This window comes from Protopterus annectens, chromosome 2.part0, assembly GCF_019279795.1.
Source record: "Protopterus annectens isolate FY-2018-M chromosome 2.part0, PAN1.0, whole genome shotgun sequence".
Taxonomy (NCBI): Eukaryota; Metazoa; Chordata; order Ceratodontiformes; family Protopteridae; genus Protopterus; species Protopterus annectens.
The window spans coordinates 1472508057-1472522048 of record NC_056728.1 but is presented as its reverse complement, the minus strand read 5'-3'; positions in this window follow the sequence as shown (position 1 = coordinate 1472522048).

Here is a 13992-nt window from a genome sequence, read left to right as displayed (position 1 = left end):
GAACTTCAAAACTCATTAAATATTTAACATTTTCTCATGTATGTTAACACACCCATAGACCATTACAAAAATAAGGGCAGTTCTGACTGCTCACTCTCAAAGATAGACAAGCAGCTTTACACCCTCCACTCACTCCAGACCCAAAATTTCTAGACAACGAAACTCGGTTCATCTCACATCCAAAAAGGAGAAGGGGGCACAGAAGATATGTTCACCCTGAACCCCTCTTATCTGCCCAGAAAACCTCATCAAACTTTATACACTGAGCAGGTGGGAATAACTGATAGTCCCACACCAAAAAGCTGGAATAAATATTCATTTTTAACCTACCTAGCCCATCCTGCATTCATGTCACTTCTTCCCAGCCTGTTCCTTACTTTAACCATTGCCTCCTCATCCTGTGCCAACTCCTTATGTCTTATTCTCTGTCTTAATTCATACCTTGACAAACTTCCTCTTTTATTTATCTCAGTTATTGCCCCTACTCCCTCCAAGTCCCTTGGACAAATGCATCTGTGACCAAACTTCATGTGATAGGATACAGGAACATAACTGTTTAGCAGTGCAGGTCTTATGGAGTAAGACAAAAGATGCCCTCTTTATTGAGCTTTCTTTTTAATAGCATAAAGGTGGAGAGTTGCACAGACAGCAGAATATAATCAAACTCAGTAGCACAAACAGGTACAAGGAAATGAAGCAATACAGTGCAAGTGACAGGATGTGGGACAAAGCGTGTGCACAAGTACCAATGAGCTCCACATGAATGCACAGTAACATGCATTGCATGCAGTATGCCCGAAAAGTGAAGCAAATTATAAGGTGCGCCTATCCTTTGGGGAAAAAATAGTTATTAGGTTTGTTAGATATTATGAATTTAAGGTTGAAATTAATTCTGTTGTAAATATGCTGAAAGAAAAAGCTTGCTTAAATGCAGAAACAGAGTTTAGTAATATGTGATCAGCAACCATACTAAATGACTGTGGCTTAAAAAAATAAGGAACTTGCTTATAAGTGTATTACACACACATCAATAAAGCTGAACTTCTTACAGACATGATAAGAATGTAATCTGCTTTCACTGGACAACAGGACATGCTTTTCTAAGAAAGTTTAAAAATGTGCTTTTCTAATCCACAAGGCATTTCCTTGAAGACAGTTTACTTATCAGCATTTGCACAAGAACAGATGTGTTAGCATTTGCATCATTAAGCCAGTATCTTTCCAAAACTAAGAGGGTGTGTGTTTAACTAAAATATGTATAAAAAGTCTGTATTAAATCTAGTTATGTTAGAGGTATGGTAGGGACACAAGTCCTGAGGTAAATGTTATATCTCTCACATCATCTGTACTATATGAGAAGTAAAGTTGGAACAGTACTTTTAAGCTGCAACATTTGTCCAGTTTGGTTTATTATAAAAGTTATTGGTTACTGCTCTTAAAGACAGGTGCTGCAAAGTATATTCTCTCATCAGTGTATATTCTGCAAGTTTCTTTGGTAAACAGACTGTGATAATTAGACTTTGATTTCAGCAGCCAGAAAGACTGAGTGTCTTAAGAAGACTTCAAATCCATCACACCAACCAAGAGCAAGCAGTAAGAAGCAGTAAGCAGAGCTCAATATATTTTTTCAATGATGAGCCAGCTGAGTATCAAGAGCCATATAATATTTTTTCAATGGCAAGCTAGCCTGCATCTGAACCTACACTCTGCATTCAAACACAGGGGGAGTGATGGTAAGCCCTGCAGAGGGTTACTTCAGTTAAATTGCAGTAACTAACATTTGTACGTATGTGTCAATTCTGAACAGAAGTATTCCAGTTTATGCAGCTTGCAGTAGTAAAGTTTTTTAGACGTCTACATCCGGAGTGAGACAGAAGTTCCAGTCGCAGTGCCATAATTTCACTAAAGAAAAGGGGGATATCCACTAGCCCAACAGTCCACTGCCTGTTGTGCTTTCCCAGCTTCTCAAGTGATGCTGAAAAATTTCTAGCCATCAGCAACAATAGCCTGATCACCTGTTTTCTTGCTAACTGGTAAGACTTTTTTCTGTGTCACATATTTAGTGTGGATGATGTTAAACAGTTTGTATATTCTTACATAGTTTGTATATTCTTAGACAGTTTGTATATTATTAGACAGTATGGATAGTAAATTGCAATGTTGGTATACACAGCATATTAGTAAATGTAAAACCTTAGTAGGGCAGGTTGATAGTAAGGCATTATGCAAATGTATTACAATATTTAACTGGTATCTCAAAGAAAACCATGTGAAATATGACAAATGTTTATTGTGTGCTTCAACAAAAAATGCATTTTGTGTATTATGCCATAAAAAGAATTGCATCATATTGCTAAAAAAATAGACTGTAAAGACAGATCTGTTCATGATAAAGAATTAACTAAGGGTAAAGTGTTTCCATTATATTCAGATGTTGAACAGTTATGTCCTGTCACCACATGTGAGTCAAATCAGTTACTGATAGAACCCCTAGTACATTTTGTTACTAAGGAATGTAGTAAACCTCTAAAAGACAGACACAATGAGTTCAGGAAGTTTAGACAAGTTATACATACATCTTTTCAAAAGTGCATAGGAGTTTCAAATTCAGCAGAACAGCTTACTAAAAAATGTCAGAAAGACCATGCAATATTACAGGAGACTCTTAAACAACAGTTACAAGATGAAGAAAATAGATTAGCTGAACTGACAGAGACTAACTTCCTTCATACATTGGGAAAGAGTAGGAAACTACAGCTGATCTGTACAAAAGAAATATATTTTATAATATGTTTGTGTTTTGAAAATGGTTAAGCTTACATGGTAGGATGGTGAAATACAAATCATTCTCAAATGTTTAAAACTTCCATTCAATTAAAGCAATGTATTTATCAGTACTACAGTAAAGTAGAGCATATGACTGACATTCTTAGCATAGTCAAAAGGTAAACAAAACAGTTCTTGTATATAAAAATTAAATAAAAATAGTTAATAAGAGTAATGATTTAAAGTCACAAGACTGACATTCATGTATTTTCTTTTTATACAACACACAAGAATAACAGGCAGACAACAGCAAATATAAATAATGTAAATATATAAATGTGTTTGTTAAGCTAATATCTATTTATTTTTTTTACATTTTTTTTATATAACTGTATAGTAACACCACACCAAACAGTTAAAGTTCTGAATTTTAAAAAGAAATAAAATCACGGATGGTATTAGTCAAACAGTCTTTGTAAAATGAATGTCAGAACAGTTAAATAAATAAAAAAATACTGAAATCAAAAGTTAAAAAATATATATGATTAAAGGAAAAATGCTAAAAAGGGTTAACTGAAATGTGAGCTCAGACCTTCCTAAACTGGATGAATAGTTACAGGAAATGTTGAAAAGATAAGATAAGAAACAAGACTGCTAGACAAGTGGCTTGAGTTTTTCAAAAACTTATTATTTAAAACATAATTGTTAAAATGTTCACATGCAACACTATTTGGTAATTATAATAAAACATCACAATTGTGCATATATGTCACTGATAAAAAAAAAAAAAAAAAAACCTTAGTTACATCAAGTATAGCCAACAGATGGGTTATAGTATACATACAGTTTAAATAAAGTATACAGGAGGGTACAGTAACTACTACTAGTAGAAATAGACAGCAAAGACAACAGAAAAGATGATCAGATCAGACAAAGGTCTATAGTTTAATAACCTAATAAAGCAAATGTATAACCAAAGTGTTGGGCTGACATATATTATAAAGCAGATAAACAGTGCTGCAGTACTACAGGGGGAGGGGTACTTTTTCAGTTTTACACTGACTGTATAAGCAGTATTGCACAAGAGTCAGAAATAAAGCTACAGAAAAAATAAACAACAAGGGTCTAAAATAAAGCTACAGAAAAAAATAAACAACAAGGGTCTAAAATAAAGCTACATAAAAAATAAACAACAAGGGTCTAAAATAAAGCTACAGAAAAAAATAAACAACAAGGGTCTGAAATAAAGTTACAGAAAAAAATAAACAAGGGTCTGAAATAACGCTACAGAAAAAATAAACAACAAGGGTCAGAAATAAAGCTACAAGAAAAAAATAATATTTCATTCCTTCTTGACAATACTCTTTTAGGGGGGAAGGAAAAAACAGGTATTAGTGCATTAGACATACTGGTAAACTGGATTAAACCTTACAGAATAAGATATTTTACAAGTTAATAGCTATCATAATGGTTATTATTGTATTGTTTAGTATTAAATTGTATTTACAACCTGTTAAACTGTAAAGCTATACAAGAGATGGTTTAAAAAAGAGATGACTTAAAATTGATAACAGTTATACAAGAGAGAGTAAAGATATGTAAAAAATTGAACATTAATGCTATTACGTTTGTAAGATTAGACTAAATTTACTTTATAGTCTTTGTACAAATACAGAAGAATTCAGTACAAATTAAATTAATGTCTAGCAATGAATATGTGTGAAAAAACATGTTTTAAAAAAATTGGGTTCAGGATAGCTGCTAGATTGAAATGCATGAATAGCAAACAGCCTGTGTAAATACATACTGTACAGAATACATTGTAATAAGTTTAAAAGTAATTTGTCAAGTTGTAATATCACTGGTTTTACCCCAGTAAAATAATTGCTTTCAAATATGTATTATCTAAGCCCAGTTCAGTACTTTATGTTCACTTCACTGTCAACCAAGATGTTAATGAGCAGTTCAAAGACATGATCATAATGTTATGGTTAAAATGACATTGAAACTGTATATTTTCAGTAGTGTATAAATGCTTGCAGTAGCACATGGTTCTTGTCTCTTATAGTTAATTCAACAAGTTGCAAAGAGTTAATGAAACAGTTCTAAGTCATAAATTAAATTCTGTAATTGCAAAATAATAAATTAATCAAGTTAAACTAAAGCAGACACAGCTCATAACTGATAAAATATTTTCACAGAATGGTCTGCAAAAGAAAAAGTTGTTAAATACATTCAGTTTTGGTAGTAATTAATATAATTGTATTAACTATGTAAAATTGCATTTTGATTTGTTGTATCAAAAGACTATATAATGTGATCAAAAAATACATATCAGTATAAAATGTTTTGAGTATGTTTAAAAACAGAGGGAATTGTTAGATATTATGAATTTAAGGTTGAAATTAATTCTGTTGTAAATATGCTGAAAGAAAAAGCTTGCTTAAATGCAGAAACAAGATCAGCAACCATACTAAATGACGGTGGCTTAAAAAAATAAGGAACTTGCTTATAAGTGTATTACACACATATCAAGAAAGCTGAACTTCTTACAGACATGATAAGAATGTAATCTGCTTTCACTGGACAACAGGACATGCTTTTCTAAGAAAGTTTAAAAATGTGCGTTTCTAATCCACAAGGCATTTCCTTGAAGACAGTTTACTTATCAGCATTTGCACAAGAACAGATGTGTTAGCATTTGCGTCATTAAGCCAGTATCTTTCCAAAACTAAGAGGGTGCGTGTTTAACTAAAATATGTATAAATGTCTGTATTAAATCCAGTTATGTTAGAGGTATGGTAGGGACACAAGTCCTGAGGTAAATGTTATATCTCTCACATCATCTGTACTATATGAGAAGTAAAGTTGGAACAGTACTTTTAAGCTGCAACGTTTGTCCAGTTTGGTTTATTATAAAAGTTATTGGTTACTGCTCTTAAAGACAGGTGCTGCAAAGTATATTCTCTCATCAGTGTATATTCTGCAAGTTTCTGTATGCAACAGACTGTGAATGCAATTATAACCAGACTTTGATTCCAGCCAGCAAGACTGAGTGTCTAGCACCATATAATATTTTTTCAAGGTTGTAGGGATTGAGTCACTTACAGTCATCTTTTAATTGTCAGAGTATTATGCTTTTTTATGTATTTAAGCTATTTAATAGAGTACAGTTTTCAGCTCATTTACAATCAATAGACAACAATCATTTGTAGATGCTGTAGCTTGTAAATTAGCTGTCAGAATGCTCTTTTTTAAGGTAAATATCTTAATAAACTGTTTAACAGTTTGCAAGCAGTCTTGAAACTGTTTGTTAACAATATGTTAATGACAGTTTGTAAGTTGTCAAACAATTCTTAAAAATCAACAGTTCAAAAATGTTGTTTTTAAATTAAATTTTTACTGGGTAAACCCTCTGGATACGTCTCTTTTCAGAGTGAACCAAGAACACTATCTGGTTAAGTGACTCACAGTCACACTGTGGATGGGTAAAGGTAGAAGGAATCAAGCTCTGTATGCTAGACTAGAGGAGGTGGCTTGTTAACAGAATACAGCCTTAATTCCCCATGCTAAGTTCCAGACTTGCTATTCCTTACAACTTTTTAGATAAATGGATGTGTTGCTTGGGGTACCAAATTATCTTGCTGTAGCTCTGATTATGTGCATTTTCTTAATTGCTAAATAGGTGACACAAGACTTATGCCCATTTAAACAATTTAAAAAAAAACATGAAAAAGAACATGAGAAAAAAAAACAGAAACACCAAGTAACGGAATAGTTTGGTTCTTAAGAACTGGTGATTCATGTCAAGAATACAAATATAATGATCCATCTATAAAGAAAACATGCAATTTACATCAACTCCAGAGAAAATGAAACACCACATAAGTCAAAAACAAAAACTTGCTCAAGTTAATAATGTTTATTGCAAAGATGATGAAGCCAAAATAACTGAAATGGCATATTTTAAAGGGAATTATGTCTCTACTGGTTGTATGTAATAACTCTTTAGTCACATAACTGAGGGAAAGTCAGAAAGTCTACAAAATAGTATTTCAGAATGAATGAAACAGTGTTGTACTTGTGCCTTACTTTAGATTTGCTGTACCACAATGAGCTTTCACTAACAATTCATCACTCCCACAAACTTTGATATAAGTGCTATGGTTAAAACTGCATGTTCCCACCAAGAGCTACAGAGAATGTTCCACATCATTAGTGACACAGGTAGGCTGGGATATTTAAAATGATTGGTAAGCTATGCAGCTACTGATATTGTAGGTTGTTGTGTGTAATTAATTATGTGCAGTAGGAAGAAGTATGGCTGCATGGTGGTGACATACATATCTGGTTGTCAGGAGCACAGATACACATGCAACCACCTAAAGATCACTGCTTATTTTAGCATGTGGCACAGGAGTGTGCAGGATCTGTGCAGAGGAAAAGGTAGCTATCATGTATTGACTATACAGATGACATATTGTACTATGGTAGCCATCACATATTATATGAGACAACAGGTGAACATGAAGACTAAGAAGACACATACATGGGCATGTAATTAACCTATTCCTGCTGAGGAGAAACATAAAACACATACTTTTTAAATATTTTGAACAATTGGTGGAGAACTGGAAGGTTGCTGGCCAGGGTATCATTAAGAGTGTTTTATGTGCCTTACTGGTTTTTTGTTGCACCTTGCACAGCTATCTTCTAGATGCACCCTACATAGCAATTGGTTTTTGGCCACTTCAAGCATGTGTTTATCTGCTTTCAGTACATAATTCATAGCTGCCTCAACCAGATTGCTAAGTCAGCACCCAGATGGTTGGGGCTTGTGTGTATGCAACAGATATAGATACATGGGACAGACTCTCTCCCCATGATCCCATCAGCTCCTCCTCTTCTTGTAGAGCATTACTTTGCTGGGTTTTGGGTGGTGAACATCTTTTTGTCTCTGCAGTGGAGACACATTGGAAGGATGATAATGAGGGTTTACTACAAAATTTAAAGATTTTCAACAGTTCTCAACAGCTGATTCTGATGAAGTTTCCTGAGTGAGAGACGAAAGCACTTAACGTCTGATGCGTAGATGCAAAATTATCTGCCTACATAAAACAACCGATGTACGTCTATGCAGCTTTCCAGTACACAACTGAAAACTTGATCACGTAGATGACACTCCCCAATATCTTAACCAAAGAAGTAGTATCACTAGTGACTTTATACAGTCATTGAATGCAATGACTGCATGCAGCAGTGAAACTGTGAGAGAAGATAGACTTTTGAGTGACACTGTCAAATACACACGCACAGTGTGGCCATTCACAGTGATAACATGCATTTTACAGACTGCAATCAGTTTTTTTTTTTTTGGGGGGGGGGTGCATCACCCACAGTGGTACACATGTGCAATGCACACAGGGAGATATCATTCACCAGGTGTGTGTGACTCCCTCGCAGTGTCAGTCCTGCAAGCTGATAGTAACTTTATCCATCCAAGATCAGCTCTCCAACATATGGGGTCAAATGGCTATTGACAGATATCAGAGTGAGAATGCAGAATCACTTCCTAAACTGGTTGAAAGTAACCTAAGTGAATAGCTGTTAAAGGACCATATAGCAGATACAAGGGAACACTTTATATAAATGACAAACCCTACTGCTTTATTCATGGTCACTCAGTGGTACAGTTCCTACTCCTTCCTCTACATTAAGGATACATAAGTGCCTACACTGCTGTGCAGTGTGAAGGAGATTAGCTTTTGATGTGGCATTGGTAGTGCAGAGTGAGCATGCAGCTGCCTTTATAAAGACACTAATGGACCTGCTGCAACCTGCATTTATAATCTCTGTGTAAGAAAAAGTAGTGAATTGATCTGTTACCTTGTGGGGGCCTTACATTGTTAGCAAAGATTTCACCCGACCCTTTCCAAATCTTTATTGCACCCAAGTGAGTGTGAAAAGAATGACAGCTGATTTTCATGTATAAATGTCTTGCTCACAATATTTAATTACCTCCACACAGACTTTGCTGCTGGGGGTGTGGAATGGAGGTGCAAGTTGACCCACTAACATCTGTACTGCCATAATAGTTGATATTCCTTTGCATTGTAGTACTGCAACATCTAGTACTGCACTGCTATGAAGCACTTTAGTTGTGGAGTCGACTAATTGGGGAACTAAGAGATAATAAATTTATGTGATCCTTATTATGCATAAATAAGGAAACTAAACAAAACTGCAGAAAAAGTGACTATTGCTATCCTCATAGTTGTCTGCAAGCAACTAAACTCTACTTGGCTGTATATTCACACACCACTTCTCTCTGGGCCTAATACAGCAAACTTTGTATTACTACACTGTTACTGTTTTGTCTGTCAGCCATTATAATAAAAACAGACACTATGATGTCCTTGACAATGTCAACCTAATACTGCACCAAGATTTATCGTACTGGGGTTCATATTAAAAACACAAATGTTTACTTACCCGAACACCTAAATGCCAACACATCTTCATCGAACCGTGAAAACATTGATCGTCCTGAAGTGCGAAATCCGAAATATCAAATCGTCATGGTTGGCCCTTCTGCGGTCTAGCTCTGTATGGTAAGTTTTTTGCATTTAAGTTACCTGTAACACATTGCACTTAAGTTACCTGGCACTTGCTCACTAAAGCAATTATATAAGTCAGCACTAAAAATTAAAAGCCCTACACCCTCACTCCCCACTGGCCCTGGTTTTCAATTATTAAGGAATTCCCAATATTATTCTAGCATGTCCAAAGGTCAGTTGTCAATCTCCTCTCTGGTCCAGCTGGTGAATCTGGGAATCTTGAGGCAATGTTACAACTGCCTCATGTACACAGACAACGCTCTCCTCCTCCCAACAAATTCCAACACATGTGAGAGATGCAACCATATAGCCAAACTGGAGGCTAAGCTCTCTCAACTCAGTACTGGCATAACCAGTCAGGAGGAGAAGGAAACCATACTCACTACAATTCCAGTCTCACATAGACCTACCACAACAGCAAACCAAACACATAATCACACAAAAACATACTCGGAGGCTCTAAATAAAGATCTGCCGAAGCAGCAGAGACCTCCAAAGCAGACACCCAAGCAGCCGCTACCCCAAAACAAAACACGTGCAACACATATCTCACAAAGCCAGTGTGCCAAACAGTCACAGCCCTAAAGACTAAACAACACACCTGATACACTTGTAATAGGTGACTCTATCATCAGGCACACTGACGTCCCGCTCACCAGGCTGAACAAGGAGAGGGTCACGGTGAGCAGCCTGTCGGGTGCTAGGATCCGCCACATAACACAAGCACTCAGGTCACTCCAAGGCAAGTACAAATATGACTCAGTCATTGTCCATGCTGGTGTGAATGACCTGAGACGTACCTCCCTGGACTACATGAAAAGAGACATAAAGGAGCTCTCTGAGCATGTAGCCCAGGCCGGTATGACCCTGACCTTGAGTAGCATCTTACCCTCACCAAGAATGATGCCACAATATGAAGACAAGATGATCAATTTCAACAATTGGCTTAAGTACTGGTGTCATTCAAAGGGGATCCAATGCCTGTCAGCTTGGGATGATATGCTCGACAAGCCACGATGCTTCGCTAGGGACGGCTTGCACCTGTCACCCCTGGGCTTTCGGATATTGGCAAAGGCTCTTGCTACCCCCATAGTGCCTTTTTAGGCAAGGCTCAAAAGACAAACCCACCTCCATAGGTATCACAAGGGATAAGAAACTAAGAGTAATGCTACTCAACGCCAGAAGTCTAAACCTCAAGATGCACACACTCGAAACTCTCCTTAGCATGGAGAACATCGATATCTGTGCAGTAACAGAAACCTGGTTCAGGGCTCCCGATAGCACCCCAGCACTACCAGGTTATACCTCATACCATGCTTTTCCGCCCCAAAACATGGACCAAACCACAAAAGGAGGGGGGGAGTATCGATATTCATCAAAGATACCCACACCTCCAGGTTGGTGGCAAAGCACGAAGCATCAGAGACTATCCATGTGCAACTAACAGTGGGTAAAACTGCCTTCCAGTTTATAGCCTGCTACAGACCACCCTCCCAAAACCAGGAACCCCACTCGGCCTTCCTGAGAACACTGGAAAATATGAAGGTCTCTCCAAACACCATTATATTGGGCGACTTCAACTACCCAAACATAGACTGGGAGCATTACTCTAGCTCCAACACCCTAGCCCAAAGGTTCCTAGAATTTATAAACTCAAATGCTATGGAACAACTTGTTACCACTCCCACAAGAGGGGAAAACATACTGGACCTGATCATCACCAACATGGGGACTCTATGCTCCAGACCAGAAGTGTATCCCTCACTGGTAAGATCAGACCATAAACTAATCTCACTGGATATTCACATCCCGACCCCACCCCCTTCCCAGAAAACCACAGTGAAAAACTTCTCTAAAGCAAATTTTACACTCCTCAAAACTGAGGTGGAATCCTTCAGAGCCCCCGGGCCTGTGGAAAATACACCCCAGACCGCAGAATCCTTTATAAACGCATTCTATGAACACCTTTAGGAATGCATGGATCATGCGATCCCAAATAAAACCAAGACCCAATCCTCCAAAGGCAGCCGTCCTGTCTGGTGGACCCCAGCCATAAACAAACTATACAATAGAAGGAGGAAGCTACTAAATGATAAAGCAAAATCCCAAAAAGGGAAGGCATCACTGATCAGTATTAGCAAAAAATTACGGGCACACATAAAATTGTCTAAGGCCAGCTTCGAGAGAAAAATTGCACAGGACACTAAGGATAATCACAAGGCTTTCTTTAGTTATGTTAGGAACCTGGGTGGTAATTCCCAGATATGCTCAGAATTAGTCCAAAATGACAAAAATACACGAACCCACAGACATTGCCAACATCCTAGCTGACAGGTTCAGCGCAAACTTCTCCCCCCCCCTCCCCACCAAAAGGGCAAATATCTATCCCAGCAGAGTGCTGCCCCCCTGACATCTCAGATGCTCAGGTAAGAGCCGCCCTCTCCAAAGCAAAAAACACAGCATCAATGGGACCAGATGGTGTCCCGGGCTGCGTCCTACATGAACTCAAAGAAGAGCTAAATCCAAACATAAAACTACTGTTCAATCTCAGCCTTACTACAGGATATGTGCCCAAAGAGTGGCGTACAGCAACAGTGCTCCCTCTCCATAAAGGTGGTGCCTCAACGGATCCTGGAAACTATCGCCCCATAAGCCTGACTAGCTTGGTCTGCAAAGCTATGGAAAGGATCATCATGGACCTTATAAATAAAGATATTGGGGACCTACAAACACTGGATCCTACCCAGTTCGGCTTTGTTAAGGGCAGATCCTGCCTCTTAAACCTGGTTGATTTCTTTGAAACAGTCACCAAGGCCATTGACGAGGGGAAGGTGGTCCACACAGCCTACCTGGACCTCGCAAAAGCCTTCGATACAATACCCCACTCGGGCATTATAGATAAGCTCACCAGCTTAAATATAAACCCCTATGTCACTAGATGGATTGCAAACTGGCTCAAGGACAGAACCCACATGGTTAGAATTGCTGGAGCCATGTCAGACTCCAAACCAGTTACAAGTGGTGTCCCACAAGGCTCAGTCCTGGGACCTCTCTTGTTCGGTATATATTTCTCGGAGGTACAGGCCAACATGGAAGGACTGTGGCTGACCAAGTTCGCAGATGACTGCAAACTGGGTGCCATAATCGACTCTCCAGCCGACACAAGCATCCTCCAAAAGGGCCTCATAGAAACAGACAACTGGTGCCAGAGCCATGGCCTCAAGCTAAATGCCAAAAGTGTATAGTCATCCCCTTTGGCAAAAACAAAGTGCCCACAAATTACCACATAGGTGGAAATCCATTAAGTACAGAAGAAGTAATTAGGGACCTGGGACCCAAGTTGATAGCAATCTCTCATTTGACAACCACGTGGCCAAAGTGGTTAGAAAAACATTTTATATAGCCCACCTAATCATGAAGGGATTCACATCTAGATCAGGGGAGGTCATCGTGCCTCTTTACTCATCCCTCATCAGGCCCATAATTGAGTACAATGCCCCTTTTGGGATGTACCTTACCAGACACCTGCAGCAACTGGAAAGACCCCAAAAGTACCTCACCAAGAGGATCAAAGGGCTCAAACAGATGCCATATGCTGCCCGGTTAAAGAAACTCCAGCTCTACTCAGTGGCATACCGCCTGTTCAGAGGATATCTGTGCCTGATGTATAAAGCCATGTCCAACCCGGAATTAATGGACATGCTGCACCTCAGACAATCCAAATCCCATCGAGCTACGCGCTCGAGAGACTTGAACCTCAGCACTGAAATAAATAGGACATGCTGGAGGGACAGATTCATAACCCAGAGGCTCCCTTCACTCTGGAATAAAATCCCAGTCCAGGTTAGGCAGAGTCCCTCATTGACTCTCTTCAAGAGGAATCTTGATGAGTGGATGGGAGATCGTAGGTTTACCCCGGGTATCACTTCTGTGTCACTGTTAGATAGAGGCATAGTATACTAACCTCGAAAAAGGGCATAGCAAAATAAATTTAAAATGGGTGGCGAAAGCCAAACACATTCTGGCTAGGCTTATAAATGCCCTAGGGCAGATAGCCTAGTATGAACCTATGAACCTATGAACCTAAGTGTGCAATAGTTACAGACCTTAGGGTTAGGGTGTGGGTTAAGGTAAGTGCATAGATGGTAATGTATGTTAGATTTAGTGTAGGGTTAGAAGTAGGGTTTTATTAAGTGTATGTGTGTGGATTATTTAGTTTGGGTGTAGCTTTTTAAGGGAAGTGTGTGATAGTTACGGACCTTAGGGTTAGGATGCGGGTTAAGTTAAGTGCATACATGGTGGTATATTCAAGATGTAATGTAGGGTTAGAAGTAGGGTTAAGTTTAGGGTTAGAAGTAGGGTTTTGGTAAGTGTATGCATGTGGTTTATTTAGTTTGTTTGTGTAGGTAGTATTTAGCGGGCGGTGGGATGGGACAAGTATGACATTTCGAGTTTTTGAATTTCGCGGTTTAGGGCGTTCAGTGTATTTGCAGTTTGCGGAATATGTGTCGGCATTTAGGTGTTTGGGTAAGTAAACATTCGTGTTTTTAATATGAACTCGAGTACTGGCATGTGTTCTGTGTGTCATGTCGCTATAGAAATTGCGGGT